Source organism: Rana temporaria, chromosome 4, assembly GCF_905171775.1.
Source record: "Rana temporaria chromosome 4, aRanTem1.1, whole genome shotgun sequence".
Classification (NCBI taxonomy): domain Eukaryota; kingdom Metazoa; phylum Chordata; class Amphibia; order Anura; family Ranidae; genus Rana; species Rana temporaria.
The window spans coordinates 179,509,697-179,532,882 of record NC_053492.1 but is presented as its reverse complement, the minus strand read 5'-3'; positions in this window follow the sequence as shown (position 1 = coordinate 179,532,882).

The following is a 23,186-nucleotide window of genomic DNA, read 5'->3' as shown; positions in this document are numbered from 1 at the left end:
CCACCACAGCCCAAAGGAGGGCAATCTTTGATGCCATCACTTTGGACGTGAATGCGCTGGGCAATGAGGAGAGGACCTGGGACGAGATCCAGAAGAAATTAAATGATATGCGGCGTCGGGTCAGGGATAAAATGGTGTTAATCCGCAAGCATGCCAGGGGCACGGGAGGAGGACCAGCCTGCCCATTACGTTTAAATGCGGAGGAGGAGGTGATTGCCCAAAGTTTATCGCTGGAGCAGGTGGAGGGAGTCCCAGGATATGATTCCACTGTTGGGGACTTGGGGGCAGGTAAGTTTTTTTTTAGCTCATATTTGCTGTGTATCATGGGAGGGGGTAGAAGGGAACATGTGAGGGGGTAGAAGGGAACATGTAACAAGTGTGTTTTATCTCATATTTGCTGTGTATCATGGGAGGGGGTAGAAGGGAACATGTGAGGGGGTAGAAGGGAACATGTGACAAGTGTGTTGCTCCAGCAACATGTATTTTTTTGTGTCATCCACAGATGTTGAGGATGAAGCTGGGCCGTCGTCGGCTGCAGGGCGACCCACGCCATCCCCACATCCTCAGGTGGTCCAGTCAACCCCCATGGAGATCCTGGCCATGTTGGTGGAGGAGGAGACCACCCATAGGCCATCTATGGAGGAGGAAGTGTTGGAGGAGTCGATTGACCTCCAACAGGAGGACTCTACATACCTCCAGGAGGATCCCACCATCCCTGACCTCCCCACCACCCCCCCGACCATAACGTCATCCCCCTCCAGGGCAAGCCCCTCCCGTGTCCCTCCCACAATTTTCCGTCCCACCATTGTCCCCCCCTCCAGTGTCCCTCCCACCAGTGTGACCCCCTCCCCTTCTTCTCCCTCAGTCCGTACCCCAGCCTCTCCTCCCAGGAAGGCTCTCTCCAAAACGAGGGGTGTCCCCTCAGGCCTCCGAGAAGGGCTGCAGGAGGAACAGGCCCGGCAGACCCGCCATATAGGGGCCATGGTGGGTGATTTGAGGCGGGTGGCGGACAGCCTGGCATCCTCCTCCTCCTCAGTGCAGCAGGCCCTCACCCTGCATGCTGACCTGGGGAAAAGAGACACAGTGAGCCTGGAGGAAGTCAGCACGAACTGTGTAGCCATGGCCACCTGTATGGTAGAGCAGCAGGACGCCACCGCTTTGCTCACAGCGGAGGTGAGCAGGTTGGTAGGGGCGGTGGAGGCCAACACTGATGCTGTGCGGGAGGAGGGGAGACGAAACCGGCGGCAACAGAGGAACACTACCACCCGGCAGCTGCGGATGTTGGCACAAACCAACAGTGTGCTCACCCGCCTGGCCAACGCCATGGAGGGCAGGCACCACCTGACAGGAGTGAGGAAGTAGGGGATGCTGCTGCTCCCCCCTCCATCCCCACCCCATGCTCCATCCCCACCCCAGGCTCCATCCTCAGCCCAGGCTCCACCACGCCGACTGAGGAGCCAGAGCCGGGGCACCCTTGGCACCAGGATGTCGAAACGAAAAAAATAAAAATTTTCCTGTGCCTTTTTTTTTTTTTTTTTTACATATCCCTTGGTGCTCAGATAAGGAGCTTTTTCTATTTAGTTGGATTATGCTCATATGAAGATTTTTTTTTTTGTTTTTTTTTTTTTTTGCTCAGATTATGAGCTTTACTATATTTATTTAATGCTCAGATGATGAGCTTTTATATTTTTATTTTATGCTCAAAGTTTGAGTTTTTATTTTATTTTGTAGTCCCTACACACGGTGAGGAGTTTATACTACAGTGTGACTGGTGTGTGAATGGGGGGGGGGGGTGTCACTCCTGCTGGAAAAGGGGTGTCACCCTCTGCCATGTGAAAGGTGTATGAATGGACAGCAACATAATTGGAGCCTTGACGCGGCGTTGCTGCTCCCTAATACCATGGGGTATCCTTGGGTCTTCACTGCCCTTCACTGGCTGCCAGTAAAAGACAGAATTGCATTTAAAGCACTCTGCCTGACACATAAGTGCATCCATGGGAAGGCTCCGCAATATCTTTGCGACAAGATAGAACCTCACAATTCGAATCGCGTTCTGCGATCCACCGACCAAAATCTGGTCAGGGTACCAAAAACCAAATACAAGTCCAAAGGAGAAAGAAGGTTTGCTTTTCAGGGTCCTAGACTATGGAACGCTTTACCAACCAGCATTCGGTTGGAGGAAAACCACCTGACTTTCAGAAGACAGATCAAAACTCTGCTCTTTTGATGTCATGAGACACGAACAACTAGCGCCCAGAAGCGATTCAGTTCGCATGCGCCGCGCTTTATAAGTTTTTCATTCATTCAATCCAATTTTGGGTGCATGTGGGGTGTGTGTGCTAGGGACCACAGTGGTGTGCACGCGTGCATTCTACTTGTGACATGATTAATGTGTGTTTAACGTGCAAAGATACGTTCCACGAGACCACTCCTGATTGCTCTTTTCCTTCAGTAGACTGGGTAGAGTTTCTTGGGGGGGGATTGTGTGCTTCGGGGGTCAGGTCATCACATATGTCAATCTCCAGGCCCTTTCTCATGGCGAAGTTGTGCACCATGCAACATGCCCCGATGATCTGGCACACAAAGTTTGGGGAATACAACAGGGTACCCCCAGACTTATCCAGGCATCTGAAACAGGACTTCAGGAGGCCAAAGGTGCGTTCCACCACTGCACGGGTACGTGCGTGTGCCTCATTGTATCTTTCCTCTCCTGGGGTTTGGGGGTTCCGGAATGGGGTCATGAGATGGGGTCCCAGTGCATATGCCGCGTCACCTGGAAGGGAAAAGACAGGAGAATGTTAGTCATGCATGTGCCCCTCGTGATGTCTACATCATGGGGGGGGGACAGTCATACCTGACACCCATGTCACTCACCAACCAGCCAGCTGTCCCCATACATGTTCTGTTCAAATTCTGTTGGGATGCTGCTTTGACGGAATATAAAGCTGTCATGACAGGACCCGGGGTGTTTGGCACGAACGTGCCATATGATGCCTTGGATGCCACTATCACCTGGACATTGATGGAATGCCAATGCTTTCTATTGCAGTATATGTGCTCCATGTCACGGGGGGGGCTGTAGTGCCACATGGGTGCAATCAATGGCGCCCACGGTGCGTGGGAATCTGGCAATTTGGTAGAAATCTGTCACTGCCCTCTGCCGCAGGTCCTCCTGGGTGGGTTTGATAAATTGATTGGACATGCGTCTCAGGATTGCAGGAATAACCTGGTGAACACATCTGCTCATGCTGGATTGTGACATCCCAGCCACCATTCCACCTGTACGCTGAAAAGAGCCAGTGGCCAGGAAATGCAGGGTTGCCACTACCTTGACCAGTGGCTCCACTGCATGTGCACGATGTGTCTGGCTGGTGATGATGTCATCATGCAGGATTGTGGCTAATTCAAGGATGACTTCAGGGCTGAATCTAAACATGCGATACACCTCCGAATCCCCCATGGCAAAGATGTTCCTGCGCATTTGGTATATCCTCTCCTGTGCCCTCCTACGAGTCGGTTCACTCAGTAGTATTGCTAGAACCATAGCTGCCCCTGGCATGTTGGCACACAGATGTGAGGTCCAGAAAGTGTGGGTGCTCTGCTTGCTCAGCTCGTCCGTAATGCTGCTGCTGTAGTGGCTCTCCAGCTGACCTGTGGACGTCTGTTGCCAAGTTGCCCCTGCTTTTATGAGGAGCAATTTTGCCCTGGCCAAACAGCTTGCGCGCTTGGTGTGCAAACTGCGCCTCACACGCGCAGGTTTTTGAATCAGCGTTAGTTCCTCATTTGCATATTTGCTGAGGGAAAACAATGAGAGCGCAAGTTGCACCCTGCGCAAAATTGCACATTACATGCACCGGGGCAGAGAAACTGCGCCCGTGGAAAAATGCCTAATTTCAGGCTTAGCTTGTTTTCTGGGTCATCCGCATATTTGCCTGGGCGCAAATCAGTACTTGCGCGGCGCATATCGCGATTGCGCCCGCGCAAGTCGTACCTGAATCCGGGCCACTGTGTTTGCGACTTGTGTTTCTTTGAAGTGTTTTGTTAAGATTGCATGAATCACAAGGGCAGTGCGATTCGAATGCGGTATGGTAAACACTCACTTATCATGGGGTTTACCACGCTACATGTAAACCTAGGCTTGGCCTTGATGAGTCCCAACAATTCAAAATATAAAAGCCGATCTTTTAAAAGACATGAATAGCTTTATGCCGCGTACACACGACCGCTTTTCATGTCATGGAAAAAACAACGTTTTTCTTGACGTGATTCCTCTCAAGCCTGCCTTGCATACACACACTTGTGAAAAAAAAATGCTCAAGCAAAACGCAGTGACGTACAACACGTACGACGGCACTATAAAGGGGAAGTTCCATTCGGATGGCGCCACCCTTTGGGCTGCTTTTGCTGATTTTGTGTTAGTAAAAGTTTGGGCAGAGACGATTCGTGCTTTTCAGTCTTCGTGCTTTTCAGTCTATTACAGCGTGACGAATGTGCTATCTCCATTGCAAATTATATTTTTACCAGAACGAGCGCTCCGTCTTATAACTTGCTTCTGAGCTTGCGCGTTTTTTTCCCATCGTTAAAGCCTACACACAACGTGAAAAACGACGCGAAAATTAGAGCCAAATTTTTAATGCCCATTTTTCACGTCATGAAAAATGCTCTGGAGCTCACACACGATCGTTTTTAATGACTAAATAAAAAAATTGCATTTTTCACGTCATGAAAAACTGTCGTGTGTACGCGGCATTACACTATAAAAATGCATTTCTTACTTTAAAGCACATTGATTTTTTTTTTTTGCATTTAGGGTACCGAGCATTGAAATAAATCGATAACTGAAAAAAAATAAAACGTTAAATTACATTGGCTGACACAGCCAGTAACTTTTTCTATTTTACTATAGTGTAGTTTATCCCACTTTTGTCATCTTTACTTGACATGTTGTAAAAGTATGCAGTTCTGTCTTTGGCCATCATAAATCTCAAATCTGACATGAAATTGTGAACCTTTAACAGTGCCCTGAAGCCACAATCGTATAGAACAGAAGACTAGAAAGATTCCCAGCTATGGAGGAACTGCAAGATGTGCAGGTAATAGAAGGTAAAACTAATGAGCTTTGCTAAATTCGGAAAGAGTGTCCTTCGAGTCACAACTTGGGTTTGGAGCCGGTTCCAATTATAGATTCCTTATGTCAACTATTCAGAATGGATAAATGTAATTGTTATTTCTTCAGCATGTTATTTATGATGGTCATGTAAATGCATAAATCAGCTGTATCTGCAGTTTTGACATTTTGGAAGGTATTCAGTCGCAGTAGAAAAACACTATTTTATCATTTTTCTGAAACATTCTTAAAGAGAGAACTGGTAGCAGGACGTTTATTGAATAATTACTGGGGAACTACATACTGATCCCTCCTGTATTGAATTGTATTGTGACTGTACTGTCTTCCCTGATGTAAAGCACTGCGCAAACTGTTGGCGCTATATAAATCCTGTCTAATAATAATACTGTACCAATGCTCAGGATTACTGCACCTTGCATATTATTCATCTGATATGTCAGATTCGGGCAGATGTATTAAAGTATAAGGTCATACAGCCCTACAACCAAACTTTTAGCATAGATAGCTCATTCTGATACATAGATGTCTAATATGTCATATGACATATCGAAAATGTCTGTCTTTCTGATAAATGTTGTCAGAGTTGAGATGCATTTTCAGTATATGTAACATGCTGTGTAATACTTATGTAGCGCCCTGCTCCTGATGAACAGGCGCTGCTTTAAATTTAATTGGGGTCTGAACTGTTATTTGGCTCAGACCAGAGTGATTAAAGGCAATTTAGCCTCTGTTGAAGCCATGGCTGTGCTGGGAGTGATCTACCATTGATCGCCTGGGCGTGTTAATACCACCCCAGGCCAAGGGTGGCAGCAGCCAGGTCATGGTATATTGAGTGTCCCCCTCAGCAATGAACTAGTGGGAGTGGTTACCACGCTGTTCATGCTGGGGAGGGGTACTTAAGGGACAAAGGCCATTGGTGCAGGGTCCGTCCGTGCCTCGTGGCCCGCCTGGCCGGTGGTGCGCATTGTGAATCCTAGCTCCGGGACCAGGTTGGCCCGGGGCTGCGGCTTCGTCTGTTGGGCCCAGTTGTCTGTCTGGGGCCCGTACCGCAGAGGTGATCCTGTGCTGTCCGTCCTGCGGGAAGAAGCCACTGGAAGGAGACCAGGGGAGGACCTATCCTGGGAGGGACCATACAAGAGGCTGGTACCTTAGGAGAAGGCCTGGAAGCTTCATACAAGGATGCACTGTACACTGAGAGGCAAAACCGATCGTATGTGGGCCCATCAGTTTTTTTCCCATAAAATAGAACCTGTTTTACATTTTTCTTATGGTTAAAAAACCGATAGAAAAAAACAATCGTCTGTGGGGAAATCCATCGGTCCAAAATCCACGCATGCTCAGAATCAAGTCGACGCATGCTCGGAAGCATTCAACTTAATTTTTCTCAGCACGTCGTTGTGTTTTACATCACGGCATTGGACACGATCGGATTTTTAACCGATGGTGTGTAGGCAAGACTGATAAAAGTCAGCTTCATCGGATATCTGATATCAGACGAATCGATCGTGTGTACAGGGCATTAGAGTCTGAAAAAGACTTGAGACTGGGTTGGAGGTTCACCTTCACCTTTCAGCAGGACACTGACCCTAAACATACAGCCAGAGATACAATAGCTAAATTTAGATCAAAGCATATTCATGTGTTAGAATGGCCCAGTCAAAGTCCAGACCTAAATCCAATTGAGAATCTGTGGCATGACATGAAAATTGCTGTTCACAGACGCTCTCCATCCAATCTGACAGAGCTTGAGCTATTTTGCAAAGAAGAATGGGCAAAAATGTCACTCTCTGCATGTGAAAAGCTGGCAGAGACATCCCCAAAAAGACTTTTAGCTGTAATTGCAGCGAAAGGTCAATCTACAAAGTATTGAAAATCATTTTCCTTCCACTTCACAATTATGTGCCACTTTGTGTTGGTCCATCACATACAATCTCAATAAAATACATTCACGTTATTGATTGTAACATGACAAAATGTGCAAAAATTTCAAGGGGTATGAATACTTTTTCAAGGCACTGTATATCATAGTTTGTGGACGCTATGACTTTTACACAGACTAAATAACATACTCTGATTTAGGTCATTTTCACCAAAGAAATGTAGCAGAATACATTTTGGCCTAAATTTCTGAAGAACAATTATTTATTTTCAAAATTTTATAACAGAAACAGGGACATTTTTATTTTGTTCAAACTTTTCAGTCTTTTTTTGTTTATTTAGCAAAAAATAAAGAACTCAGTGGTGATTAAATACCACAAAAAAAGCTCTAGTTGTGTAAACAAAATGATAAAAATGTAGTTTGGGTACAGTGTTGACATTGTCATTCAAAGTGCAACAGTGCTGAAAGCTGAAAATTGGCCTGTGGTATTGAAGTGGCATTGAAGTAGTTAAAATAAAATCCCACATTTTTAGCTGTATCCAGAAATGTAACAGAGGGGAAATTTTCCAATGAGGACACTAGTTCTGGTGACCTGGGGGACCCCAAGGGATTCCCTGAATTTGCAGGGATTTGTACTGGAATGAGAGCTGCGCTGGAAGGGAGGATTGGGGGGAGGGGGGTAAAAGTTTTTTTTTCTGAGAGAGGAAGAAGATTTGTGTTTGGAGGGGGAATTGAGGGGGCTGGGATTTGTGCTGAAATGGGGAAGGGGGCATTGTGCTGGGAGGGGTGATTTTGGGGGGTAGATGAAAATTTGTGCTGAGGAAGGGGGATTAGGGGGAAGGATTTGTGCTGGGGAGGGGGGAAAAGATATGCTTTGGGAGGGGTAAGAGTGCAAATTAGTGCATGTTTTTTTTGGAGGAAAGGGAGTGGGGACTTTTTCTAAAAAAGAGGGGGAGGATACTGCTTGTGGGGGAATTTTGCACTCTCCTGACCCCTACACCGTGCATTGCACACCCCTGAATCCATTGCATTATTTTTGGTTTGTACTCCTGCTATGCATTACACACTCCTTTCCCCTGAATTCTGTTCATTACACACTCCTGTACCCTATATTCTGTGCATACCACTCCTGTTTCCTGCATTCTGTGGATTACACACTCCTGCCCTCTGCATTCTATGCATTACTAAGCGCTGCACAAACTGTTGGCGCTATATAAAATCTGTATAATAATAATTACATACTTCTGGACCCCTGCATTCTGAGCAAAACACTCTTGTCCCCTGCACTCTGTGTATTATGTACTCATGACCCCTGCATTCTGTGCATTACTGACCCCTGCTATCTGTTTATCATGTACTTCCAAACCCAGCACTGACTATAGCACTCTGTGTGTTACATACTCCTGATCCTTCAGCACATTGAAATACACACCCTTCTGCACTCTGTGTTATGTATCCTAAATCTGACAATGACACCCTGTGTTACACAATCCTGACCCTTGCACTCTGTGCATTGTACACCATTGACCCCTGCACTCTGCCTTACAGACTCCTACACTATATACATTCTATTGTACATTATATACTTCTCACCAAAGTGTTCATTGTCTCAACAGTGACTGGTTGCTGAGCAGTCCTTGACTATTTTAATAAAGTTTTTCTTTAAGACAGACAAAGTGTTAGCTCTCTGTCGATTTTAAGTTTGTGCAAAAGCATATGTAATATAAGCCTTTTTAATGACTGCTTTAGGGCTTATATGTGTCTGTGAGACTCTTATGCCGTGTACACACGGTAATTTTTTCCGATGAAAAAGTCCAATGGACTTTTTTCATCTGAGAAAACCGATCGTGTGTGGGCCCCATCTGACTTTTTTCCATTGGTGTAAAAAAATAGAACATGTTTTAAAATTTTCAGATGAAAAAAAAACAATAGTAAATTCTGATCGTCTGTGTGAAAATCCATCGGAGAAAAATCCACGCATTCTCGGAAGCATTGAACTTCATTATTTTCGGCTCGTCGTAGTGTTTTACGTCACCGCGTTTTGGCACGGTTGGAATTTAGTCTGATAGTGTGTATGCAAGACTGATGAAAGTCAGCTTCATCTAAATTCCGACTAAAAATTCGCATTTTATTCCATCAGAAATCCGATCGTGTGTACACGGCATTAATTGTGGCACAGCAAGTAAAGTATATTTTGGGTAAAAGGGTTTTGTTTAACCCTGCCCCTTATGCATTATATTACAAGCTGTTTAGCCACACCCACTTTTTGCTGTGGCCAGTAGCACGCCCCTGGTCACTACCTCCCTGAAGTGTCCCTCATTCTCAAGTTCTAAAGTTGGGAGGTATGCTAGTCTCTTTACCTGAATGCATTTTTACTTTTGTAAGTCCAAGGCTATAGTGCTTACTGTTGTCTTCATAAAGTAAGGGTCCTTTGAACAGTAACTGGGAGCAACTCAATAACTGCAAATATATTAGGTTCCAAGGCTGCTATATACAGAAGTTACTGGTGTAGCACTACCCCCGGAGGAGCTGCTGGTGGTTTTGGGTAGCACATTTACCTCGTGGCTCTTCCGAATTCCTAGGGGTGCATGATGCATTTAGTAGAAGTAAAGGAATGTCCGCAACAGGTGCTCTTTGCTGTGCTCTTTATTACCCAGCCGGGTAAAAACAATAAACTTGTGGTCAGGAAAGTAAAGTTGAAGGAAGAAAGGAGAATAGCAAATTCAGGCGTAATGATAGGGAAACAGTCCTGCTCCCAAGTGTAACACTTATCTGCGCCACTCCTGCCAGAGTGGAACTAGCGTACCCGGACGGGCCTCTCTCACTGGCCTGGCAGCCGGAGTATCACTCGAACATTTCCGGCTACCTTGATCCCTGGTGGTTTGTCGAGGCCCTTTTGGACCACCAGCCTCTCAATGGCGCTCCTCAGACGGACTCCCCACCGAACAGCACTACCGATTGGGATCCTCAAAGGTGGGAACCCAGTCGCTTACTGGGTCCCCGTCGCTGCTCAAATGCTCCAGGCCAACATGGCCCCGGAACCAGGAACACAGCGTGGCATGCATGCCCAGGCCAGGTAGGCCATAACGCCGGGGCACCGTGATGTGGCCACCCTAAAGGTGGGTGCCACACTGGACGAAGAAGAACCCAGAACCAATGGCGTCTGCCCCATAAATACCCCCCGCAGCATGCACAGCGAGACCAAACCCTCCTGACTGGCTGCTGGGGAAGAGCACCCAAACCTTGACTCCACTGCTGAAACCTACTGCACAGGGGTGGGAAGAGCACCCCAGCACAACAGAATAAGCTCACAGCACAGCCAAGCTGAGACAGAGACCCTGTTTGCACATAACAATTTGGGTCAGAGTTTAACTACACTCTGATCTCCGTCTAAATTTAAATAGCACCGCTACCTAAAGTAACCAGGCGCTACACTGGTAACACCTAGACTGCAAACCACTTCCTGGCTGGGTGCTAAGACTGTGTCTAATCCTTTTACCTCTGCTGGTGTCCTGTTCTGTCCTGGCTCGATTCCTTATTTGACCTTTGCAATTTACCTAAACCCTCAGCTCCCAATTTTGGCATTGCTACTGGCAACTGTTCCTGTCTTGTTATACTACTTTAGTCAAAGTTCCAGGAGGCTTCAATTCCTTTGACCATGACCAACAATCAGGGGTCAAGTCCTGGGGAAAAAAGTGTGGGAACTCCCACCCAAGATCCACTCCCCCACCAAAAAATAAAATAAAATGATACACTCATATGCATAATTACTAAACCGCAAGAAGCTCTTTCTAAATCCCGCGATAACTTGCGGCAGACCTCCGCAATTGCGGCATCGAGGAAGTGACGGAATACCCGCACACTAACTGATGAATCCATATACAGGAAGCGGCCAGTAACATAAAGGATTATTAAGGTTCGCCTGCCCCTCACAGTAACTCGAGCTGGGCATCGTCGCTTAGTGAAGGGTTGGCTTGGGTGGCTCGGCTGCTCTAGTCTTGCAAAGGGAACTGAGTTCCTGCTGTTAAAAAAGTGCAGGAACTCCGTTCCCACGCGTTCCCACAGGACTTGAGCTCTGCCAACAATCTCTATCTGAACATTACATTCAAATTGTGTGCAAACGTGTACTTCCCATACATACATATAAAAAGCACATTGCAACACAGATAAACTGATTAGGTAGCATACGCTAGATCCTTTAGATCCGTGTAATCTATCTGATTTACGATCCGCCGACGCAAATTTGAGAGGCTAGTGCAGTATTCAGAAAGCACTTACCTCGAAACTTGCGGCGGCGGATCGTAAATCCCCCGGCGGAATTCAAATTCCGCGGCTAGGGGGAGTGTAGTATTTAAATCAGATTTAAATGCGCATGCACCGCCGGCTAAATTTCCCAGCGCGCATTGCTCCAAATGACGTCGCTAGGACGTCATTGGTTTCGGCGTGAACGTAAATTACGTCCATCCGTATTCGCGACCGACTTACACAAATGACGTAAAAATGTAAAACTCGGCGCGGGAACGACGGCCATACTTAACATAGGATACGCCGCATATAGCAGGGGTAACTATCCGCCGGAAAAAGCCGAACGCAAACGACGTAAAAAAAAAGCGACAGGCGGGCGTTCGTTTCTGAATCGGCGGATCTCCTCATTTGCATATTCGTCACGTATACAAATGGAATCGCCACCTAGCGGCCGGCGGGAGATTGCAGCCTAAGATCCGACGGTGTAAGGCCCCGTACACATGACCGGATCGATCCGCTGGGATTGATCCGCGGATCAGTTCCAGCAGATAGATCCGGTCGTGTGTACGGCCTAGCGGACATTTTCAGGCGGATAAAAATCCAGCCGACGGATTCCCCGCGGATAAAAATTTCTTAGCATGCTAAGAAATCTATCCGCTGGAATCCAGTCCAGTGGACTGATCCGGTCGTCTGTACAGACTCACCGGATCAGTCCGTCCGCTCCCATCCCTCGCATGTGTCGTAATGATTCGACGCATGCGTGGAAGTATTTACCTTCCAGGGTCGCGCACATGGCCACGTCATCGTCGCGGCGACGGCGCGGCCACGTCACCGCGGATGTATTCCGCGGAGATTTTGATCTGATGGTGTGTACAGCCATCAGATCAAAATCCGCCAGAGGATTTATCTGCTGGAAACGGTCCGGCGGACCGTTTCCAGCGGAAATCCTCTCGTGTGTACAAGGCCTAAGTCACTTACACCTGTCGGATCTTAGGGAGATCTATGCGTAACTGATTCTTATGAATCAGTCGCATAGATCCGATAGATAGATACACCGTCGTATCTCTATCTGAATCTCCCCAATTGTGTCCAGTGAATTAGTGAGTGTATAATAATATTATTTGTTTTATGTGTTACTTAGGTTTGTAACAGGAAATACAGATACAAGTATTACAACATCTCTAGAAAACAGAAAATGTATTTCTGAAATATGTTATTTGTGTAAAAGTGGCAATAAAAGCATACATAGATCCTCTGTCATCCAAACTAGCTCAACAATCAACATGTCTAATGGTTCCAGCTGGAAACAAGAGATAACAGAAGTGAAGACATTCTGTCAAAACTCAACAACCCTTGCTACACTAGGAGAAAAATCATGATGTAAAAATAAAATTATTTATAATGGATTTAGCACAGTGACAAGCAGTGGAGTGTCGAATTTAATCCTATCCATATTGCAAAGCAACATGTCTCACAAGAGGGCAGGCATGTGGTAGCTCCAATGCCATTCTTTACACTACATTGTCAAAACTATTTCAAATGATATAAACTTCAGTGTCAAAATATAAATATCACCTTTTCTACTGCCAGCCTGAAAGGGAGTAAAAAAGAACTCTGCTAAGTAACAAATTACATCTAAAGTGACCACAAAATGTAATCCCTATGCAGTTCTGGAAAATAAACATAATTTTCTTTTGAATTGTATAATGTATTTACATTACCCACAGTCTGAGCAGTCATGCATGTGGAAAATAATACAGTACCTGTACGTGTGATCATTTTTTTTCCGTGTGTCAAAATTGTACAGGTTTAAAGTTATATTACCACTTCAGCCCTGGACCATTTTGTTGGTCCACGCATGCGTCGAATCATTACGATTGTTTGCGATTCGGCACTGCGTCGTTTTAACAGACAATTGAGCGGTCGTACAACGTGGCTCCCAAACAAAATTGACATCCTTTTTTTTCCAACAAATAGAGCTTTTTTTGGTGGCATTTGGTCACCTCTGCGGTTTTTATTTTTTGCACTCCAGGGGTCGACAATATCTGGGCGCCAGGTCGCAATTGCGACAAGAAATTGTGACCTGGTGACCGCGCCTGCCGGTAATTGAGGCCACGAAGCCGCGGCCTCAATTACTGGGTGCCGCGCGATCGCGCGGCGGGGGAGGTAGGGGCGCACAGAGGCACAGGATCTTGTGTCTCCATCCGCCCCACCTCCCCCGCCGCGCGATCGCGGCAGGCCCGCGATGGCCGGTAATTGAGGCCGCGGCTTTGCGGCCTTGTGAAGTCCCAAGCTCTTCCTTCTGTGAGTTGGCGCCATCTGGTGGTGGCCGTTGGCATTACAAGTTAAACAGCAATTCTAATGTAATTTTTCACTATTTTCACTGCCATCTCCTTCCCTCTAATTAGAACCCCCAGACATTATATGTATATTTTATTCTAACACCCTAGAGAATAAAATGGCGATCATTGCAATACTTTCTGTCACATTGTATTTGCGCAGCGGTCTTACAAGCGCACTTTTTGGGGAAAAAAATACACTTTTTTAAATAAAAAAATAAGACAACAGTAAAGTTAACCCAAGTTTTTTTTTAAATTGTGAAAGATAATGTTACGCCGAATAAATTGATACCCAACATGTCACGCTTCAAAATTGCGTCCGCTCGTGGAATGCAGACAAACTTTTTTTGTTAAAGGGGGCTCCCAGATTCCGATAAGCCCCCCCCCCCCTAGACCCTGACAACCACCAGGCAAGGGTTGTTGGGAAGAGGCCCTTGTCCTCATCAACATGGGGACAAGGTGCTTTGGGGAGGGGGGCGCAGGACCCCCCCATGTTGAGGGCATGTGGCTTGGTATGGTCCAGGAGGGGGGGCGATTACTTGCCCCCCTTTCCTGACCTGCTGGGCTGCGTGCTCGGATAAGGATCTGCTATGGAGCAACCCCCACGCCATTTTTTTTAATTGTTTATTTATACGTTTTTGCAAGTCATACAAAAGAAAATACATATGAATCATTCAGGCCCCGTACAGACGAGCGGACTGTCCGCTGAAAACGGTCCGCCGGACCGTTTTCAGCGGACATGTCCGCTCGGAGATTTCGGTCTGATGGTTGTACACACCATCAAACCGAAATCCGCGGGGACAGACAGCGCGGTGACGTGGCCGCGACGATTACGCGGCGACGTGCGCGACCCTGGAAGGTCAATGCTTCCACGCATGCGTCGAATCACTTTGACGCATGCGAGGGATGGCGGCCGATCGGACATGTCCGGTGAGTCTGTACAGACGACCGAACATGTCCGACGGACAGGCTTCCAGCGGACATGTTTCTTAGCATGCTAAGGCCCCGTACTCACGACCAAACATGTCTGCTGAAACTGGTCCGCAGGCCAGTTTCAGCAGACATGTTTGGTCGTGTGTGGGCGCGAGCGGGCCGAATTCCAGCAAACATTTGCCCGCCGGGCCTTTTCCCAGCGGACAAATATTCCTGGACTTGTTTTAAAACAGTCCGCTGGAATCCTGCCCGCTCGGACATGTACGGTCGTCAGTACAGACCTACCGTACATGTCCAGGCGCCCGCCGTCCCTCGCATGCGTCGGATGACTTCGACGCATGCGTGGAAGCATTTTAAAGGTGGGCCGCCCACGTCGCTGCGTCATTGTCGCGGCGACACCGCGTCATCGACGCGGCGACACCGCGGACACGCCCCGCGTATTGTTTACGCGCGGACTTCTGTACGATGGTGTGTACAACCATCGTACAGAAGCCCTCTGGCAGACATGTATGGTGAAAACGGTCCGACGGACCGCTTTCACCATACATGTTTGTCCGTGTGTACCCGGCCTTAGAAACATTTGTCCGCTGGAAACCTGTCCGATCCACCGGATCCATTTGTCCGGTTGGCTGTACACACGACTGAACATGTCTGCTGAAACTGGTCAGCGGACCAGTTTCAGCAGACATGTTCGGTCGTGTGTACGAGGCCTAACAGTTTGAAGGAATGCAGGTATACACTGTCTTAGTGAACTACTAAGCACATATAATTTGTACAAGTAAAGGAATGGCGATGTGAATAAACAGTTGCCTTGAGTGGGAGAAAGAAAATCAATCCCATTAAAGAAGAATAGAGAAAATAAATAAATAATACAATAAGTAAAACACACAAAAAAAATTGAAATAGATTTGAAACAGCCACCTGTCCTAACCGAACAGGGGTCATAGAGGCAACATAAACATACTGTAAAATCTCACGCAAAGATCTGCACATAAAGAGAAATGAATAGCGTACACATTCAAAGGAATACGTAGACAATTGATGATAACTAACTTGGTTCATTTCCTTCAGACCCATGTACTGAATCATCCCATGCTGACCATGTTTCAGAAAAGTTCTGTTCTGTACCCTCCACTGTAGCCGTCAGTTGCTCCATTCTGCGTGTGTCAGCTACAGTAGTGAGCAGTTGTGGGATTGTTGGGGGTGAGGTGGACAACCACAATCTAGGAATGACCCGTTTGGCAGCCAGTAAAATAAAAGACATCAGTCGGCGCAGGGCCTTAGAAATACCAGGAAAAGGGAGACCTAACAAACAGTGCATGGGCGTCAGAGGGACTGGAATACCAACCAGATTTTCTAACAACTTCTGGACTCAAAGCCAAAATTGGTGAACAGGGGCACATTCCCAAAAAATAAAGGGTCTGGTATCGTCTTGGGGGGGGGGGAACCTCACGCAAACAAAATAAAAATTTTCGCGGGGTTCCCTCTTCCAGATTCTCAGCACACAAGTCGCACCGCAAGTCGAATCATCTTGATCTGACTTCAACATTTTTAACGCCGTTTTTTTTCTGGGCATGAGGCCTAAAAGTTATGGCAAACTGTAGATCAGTTGTGAACAGACGAACCGATCGTGTGTGCCATCAGACGAACCGATCGTGTGTGGGCCCCATCAGTTTTTTTCCCATCGGTGAAAAAACTTAGAACCTGTTTTAAAATTATCTGATGGTTAAAAAAACGATAGAAAAAAAACGATCGTCTGTGGGGAAATCCATCGGTTAAAAATCAACGCATGCTCTGAATCAAGTCGACGCATGCTCAGAAGCATTGAACTTAATTTTTCTCAGCACGTTGTTGTGTTTTACGTCACCGCGTTCTGACACAATCGATTTTTTAACTGATGGTGTGTAGGCAAGACTGATGAAAGTCAGCTTCGAAAATCTGATGAAAAAATCCATCAGACCATTTTCATCGGATGAACCGATCGTGTGTACAGGGCATTAAACTGAATATATAAAATTGACCCAAAACCATTACAGGGGGTATCTTAACAACAGTTTTCACTGTTACAGTTTCTACTCTCTCCTAACACTGAATGTAATGCAATTTTTGTTTGTTAATATATACAGTGATGCCCACAGTAAATAAAATCCATAGCAAAAATAATTCAAAAATTTATAAATAACTGATTAAATACAGAATTCAAAACAAAATGCCTTAAGGTAATTACTTTTTACCTATTTATGTTTTTAATTTCAGAGGCAAATGTTTTTAGCCTACATCAATATCAAAACCACTAGGTGCTACCGAGTATGCAAATTTTTGCCTCAGCGACTCGTTACAGGTAATTATTACAGATGTGTAGGTGAATGTGTAGCGCTACGTATTAGTGTAATGTTAAAAAACACCACATAATATATACTCAATAGGGTATAACCATAAAATAATAATGTTCAATCCACATGAAAACAATCAGTCCATGTAGAAATTCAACATGATAAATTGTCTATCGTGAGTAAATAACATAATAAAGATGTCATGAGATTGAATGAACCATCCCAACGAAGATCTTCAGATGTAAGATGTAATTATGAATGTGCTTACTGGAACTGTTGGACCCGACTGTCATATGACAACAGGTCAATCGAGCAACACCTGCTCCCATATTGCTTTTATGAATCTTTAAACTGTGATTACTTTTTTAACCGGTATGCTGGTTTTCACCATTAAAACCTTTTTTTGCTGATCTGCCCCATCGGAGCCCCTATTTTTTCATGCTCTGTGGGGGAAAAGTTTTTTGAGTGTCTCCAGCTGGTCCCCATTACCCTATTAAGGGTTGCTGTCTGTCTGAACTGAGCTGTTCTCAGATGTGTGCTGGATCTTCGCGATTTCTCTACCTACTCCATGGTTGAGACACCTTAATCGGAGTCACCTTCGGCTGAGGAATACTGGGATCCTTGACCTTACCTTTGGTTGACGTCTTCTGGACACCAGGGAGGTGTATTCCACTTATTGACCGTAAGCTCAATTGACCTGTTGTCGTATGACAGTCGGGTCCAACGGTTCTGGTAAGCACATTCATAATTACATCTTCGTTGGGATGGTTCATTCAATCTCATTACATCTTTATTATGTTATTTACTCACGATGGAAAATTTATCACGTTGAATTTCTACATTGACTGATTGTTTTCATGTGGATTGAACATTATTACTTTATAATTATACCCTGTTGAGTATATATTATGTGGTGTTTTTTCACATTACACTAATATGTAGCGCTACACATTCACCTACACTCCTTTTAAATTTTGTCACATTCTTGTACAGCTGCTTCACCTCCCCATCCCCTTTTTTTAGGGTTTCTTGTTGTTATTTTGGGGTAGCACAATAATTTTACACTCACAAGTATTACAGATCTTTTCTTTAGAAGGTTAGATAGAATAGGCAAAATAGGTTAGATCGGTTAGGATAGACAGAATAGGGAGGGAGTAGGTTTAACCTTGGTTAGTTTTTGATTGAACTTCCACTTTAAGACAAATACCGAGTTCTTGGTAGTTTATTGCTACTATCAGCATAGTAGAATCTGACTAAATGTATTTTATATAAGGATGTTTTGAATTGTGATTTAAAATTATATTATGAATGAGAACCCTTTTCAATATTACTCATAAAATAAAAAATCGTTAAAAGCAGATTACATTTATCATAGAAATCCATTCAAGATATATTAATAAGAATTGCAAATGTTCAGTATAAAAGAGAGAAAATTCAGAATGGACAAAATAGAGTAAATTAAATATCTAGGATCAGAAAGGTACTCCCTGTTCCTGAAGAGGAAATTGGAACCTATTAGATGAGCTTAAAGTGCTAATATAGATTCTACAAATAGACAAAGTGTCTTGAGCAAGAATAGATGAGTAATTGGCAATGAGAAGTCCTCAGTTCTTTTATTGATTTAAATCTTTGTGGCAGGTAAAACACGCAAAGCATACAGTATGGTCCTGTTTAGGGAAATATTTCAGTATAGTCACTTATAGAATGAACACCTTTATATTAGGCAAGCCATAGATTATGCGATTTTCTTTTCTGCAACCTGTTATATTCACTGTTATTTTAAGACATTGTGATTCATGAAATAATTTACTATAATTTTTTGGTATGGCTACTTTTAGATCTATTTTTTCCCAGGCACAAATGTTATATGGCATCATTTTGGCATAGCTCCCAACTGTCCCTGATTTTGAGGGACTGTCCCTGTTTATTATTATACAGGATTTATTTAGTGATTCTATGCAGTGGTTTCTTCTCAAATTCTGGACCAGATTTTGCATTCCATTTTAGTGAATTAACCTCAGTGTGGTCCTTTATATGAGAAGTTTATAGCTGTTAGCCACTGAGGAAAGGAAAGGTAGAAAAGGCACATGATACATTAGTTTCTCATTTCCACATGAAGGTCATCTTAGTGAACAACATTTTGTTTTGAAACAAATTGTCAAATAGAGATATGTGAAAAGTGAAAGGAAAATACTGTGATAAACCAATCCTATACTGTATATAGCTGCTAACACTCCAACAAACAAAGTCAAAACAAATTTAAAAAATATAGTGTAGCGCTGATGTGTGAAAAAAGTATAATGAAATATACTAAAATAAGTGCTGTGCACTAGAAAAGGTGAGTAATTAAATATAAATAACTCAAAAAAACACATATGATTAAGTAATCACTAAAATAGGGAAAACTGTAGACAATATATGAATATATCAATATACAATGAAGTCCACTCTGAAATAAAATGGTGCAATCAATCAGAAAGTTGTAAGCAGTGAAGTCCGCAAAGATGGTATTGAAAGTCTTGCTTCAAGGTGTAACTTGAAATCATGTGGTCAACACGTGGAAAACTGTTGTGACATAAAATCTTCCAAATGAAAAAATGGATGGGTACTCTTACCAAATGTGGTGGACAAACATATCAGCGTCAGTGAGTCAATCAAGCTCAGACCAGCTAATTCTCTGGACTCCAAAGCTGTGTAGGGGAAGACTCAGATCCAGACCAGGCAAGGAATCGATCCAACTAATGGTTACAGGTGGAGATGTGTTCATAACAACCTAGATGGAAAAAGGTAAAAGGCAAAAAAGAGCTCCATATGGTGCAGGTCAAAAACGTAAAGGGTTTATTTAAAAAATGGATTTGTACATCAGAAGAAAGATGTATAAAAAGTGATCACAAACGTTTTAAAAGCAATGTGGGAAGCAATAAAATGCAGGCCCAACGCGTTTCGTCTCAATAGGACTTCAACTGGGGCACGAAATAGAGATATGCATTTCTTGTTTGGGGAAGTTGCCATTAAGAATTGCCACGCTTTAGTATGTGTAGTAGGCAGAATCAGAGGGTGAAATGAGAGAAAGTGAGCTTTGCGAGTAATTGTGAAATGTGTAAAGGTTGTGACCTTGAATTATTCCATCAACATGCTCATGCTTTTGGGTTTACGATCAACTTGAAAATCATATCAATCTTAGGATGGTAATGGTAGGGACCTCAACTCTTGTAGATGCCACAGGTCTGTCAGAAGAAATGTGAGTAGGTCTGGAGCAGGCCCATTTAACAATTTTAATATTTTTTTACAACCTTCAGTAGTTACGCCATATATGCCCTTTACCTTGGACTCCCAAAATACCAGGTTGCTTGTCTACAAGTATTCCAGAATATGGCGGCACGACTTGTAACAGGAAAAAAAAACTGGGAATCAATCACTCCCTCCACTGGTTGCCCGTAAAAGATCGAATCACGTTTAAGGCGCTCTGCCTGACGCACAAATGTGTACTAGGAAGTGCGCCCCAATATTTATGTGATAAATTAAAATGCCACAACCCCAATCACGTTCTCTAATCTACCAACCAAAATTTACTTCAAATACCCAAGGCCCGATAAAAGTCCAAAGGAAAACGAAGATTTGCAGTCCAAGGACCTCGACTCTGAAATGCATTACCAACCAATATCCGAACGGAAGTGAATCACCAGGCCTTCAGAAAAAAACTCAAAACCCACCTATTCTGAAGGCAAAAAAATAGAAGGAAATGGATACCAAGCGCCTTGAGGCGATTCAGTTCGCATGTGTAACGCTATACAAGTTTTTCACTCACTCACTCACTCACTCATATAGCCGAAGAATAGGCTGAAGCACAAAAGTAGATCAACAAAACATGAATAAAAAATTATTGTAATTACCATGACAGATTTTTATTTCCTAGATGTCATCTATCCACCATGTCCTTTTCGTTTCTTTATTTATCACTTCAACAATCTTGAACAGTTCCTGTTAAGTTTCTTGCTAAATGTCCATGAGATTCCAGCTGATTTTTAAGATCCTTCTGTAACACTACAGTCGAAAACTTGTGACTTTTGTTAGAGACATTATTTAGTAAATCATCTAAAAGGTAAATAGGCTGTTAACTTTGCAAAATAATCTTCATATTTGCATGGCGATTTTCCCTATGCTTAAAGAATACAGTGGAAATTCACTTTGGAAAGACTACCCAATAAAGCAAGGAAAATACAAGAAATAAAAAAAAAAAAATCAATAATGGAAGTCAGCAGAGCTTCACCTCATGTACAAAACTGAGAAAAAATGTGTTGCAAAGTGAAATCCTATTTGCCTTTAGTAAATCAACTCCATTGTGAGGGAAAATGTTTTTGCTTCATACCTTGGAAAGGACTAGACTTATGTTTGTAGTGGTGCTTTATTCATGCTTGGGAGATTGTTCCTCATCAGTTTTTTGTGTCTCCAGAAACTTGGTTTGGTCTTGTCAATTCCAGCTCTGCGGTCAGCAGCCATTTTCAGATTTTCATTTATCATATCCTTAGGATATAAGAAATTGGTTACTTGCGCTGGTAATGTTAATAAAAATATTAACATAATTCAACTGTAATATGCTTGCTAATATACATCCTACCAATGAAGGTAACTATATTGCCTTTATCTATCTATTTGCTAGTATTAGTAATTTGGGGAGGGAGGTGTTCTTTTTGTATAGGCTTTGGATGAGGGGTGTGCAAGGTTTACCTTTACTTAACCCCCCTGGCAGTATTCCCGAGTCTGACTCTGGGTTAGATTTTCATACCAAAAGCGGTAACCCCGAGTCAGACTCGGGCTTGCCTCGCTGCAGCAGCAGACAAAGTTACTTACCTTGTCCCTGGATCCAGCGATGCCACCACGCTGTGTGAGCGAGCGGGACCTCGCTCGATTCACACAGTGTCCTCCTGTGCCGCCGATCTCTGTTCCCTGAGACGTTACAACGCACGGGAGCGGAGAAAGGCGCCAAATTCAAAAACATAAACAAACACATTACATACAGTATACTGTAATCTTATATATTACAGTACTGTATGTAAAAAATACACACCCCTTGTCCCTAGTGGTCTGCCCAGTGCCCTACATGTACTTTTATATAATAAAAACCTTTCTTTCTCCCTGCAAACTGTAGATTGTCCATAGCAACCAAAAGTGTCTTTTTATGTCAAAAATTGTTTTAGAGCAGCTAGAAAACAGCGATAAAAAATTATAATCACTTGCAGATTTGTGCGATAGCGATTTGTGGGGAAATTCGTCATAAAAAAAATAAAATAATGACAGCAACAATTCTGCAACTGAGAAAATTTAAGTTATTTTGAGTTGATTACATTATTGAATAATTTTTATTATAATTATATTATTACTTGTTATAATTATTTATAATTATTTATTATATTATAATTTATAATTTTGTTTTTAAAAAAATGTCATACCCGGGATGCCTACTAGTCTCTTGTTTGGTCAGATTTAAGTGAGTTATTCCTAAAAATTTCAGACCTACAGTATAGAACGCCAAATTTCCTTGCAAATAATGGTACCGCTTTCAGCACCTTTTTTCTGAAAGAATCATACCGCCAGGGAGGTTAAAGCAGAGGTCCACCCGATTTTATTTATTTTTTTAAAGCCAGCAGCTACAAATACTGCAGCTGCTGATTTTTAATAAATGGACACTTACCTGTCCAGCGCGCCCGCGATGTCAGCAGCTGAGGCCGAGCAATCGCTCGTCTCTCGGCTGCCCCTGCCCCCATCCTTGGTGAGGGAATCAGGAAGTGAAGCGTTGCGGCTTCACTGCCCGGTTCCCTACTGCACATGCGCAAAGCGGTGTGGCCCGTCCTAACTGATACCCGCTGTCTCCTGGGACCAGTGTGATTCCCAGAAGACACCCGGGGGGGGAGGGGCAGTCCAGCAGGAGTCTATTCCCAGAAGTGGGTGCAAATACCTTTATTATATACAGGTATCTGCACCCCCCTCCCCCCAGAAAGGTGCCAAATGTGACACCAGAGGGGGAGGGTTCCGAAAAGCGGAGGTTCACTTTTTGTGTGGACCTCCGCTTTAAGACAACCATAGACGGAATTCTCCCCACAGAGCCATTGTGTTCTCCTGGTGGGGGAGGGGGGAACTGTCAATCGCTTGTCTCTTTGCTGCCCCTGCCACCATCCTCAGTGAGGGAATCAGGAAGTGAAGCGTTGCGGCTTCACTGCCCGGTTCCCTATTGCTCATGCGCGAAGTGGCGAGGCCCTTCCTCACTGGTCCCCGCTGTCTCCGGGGACCAGTGTGTTTCTCAGAAGACAGCGGGGGGGGGGGGAGGGGGC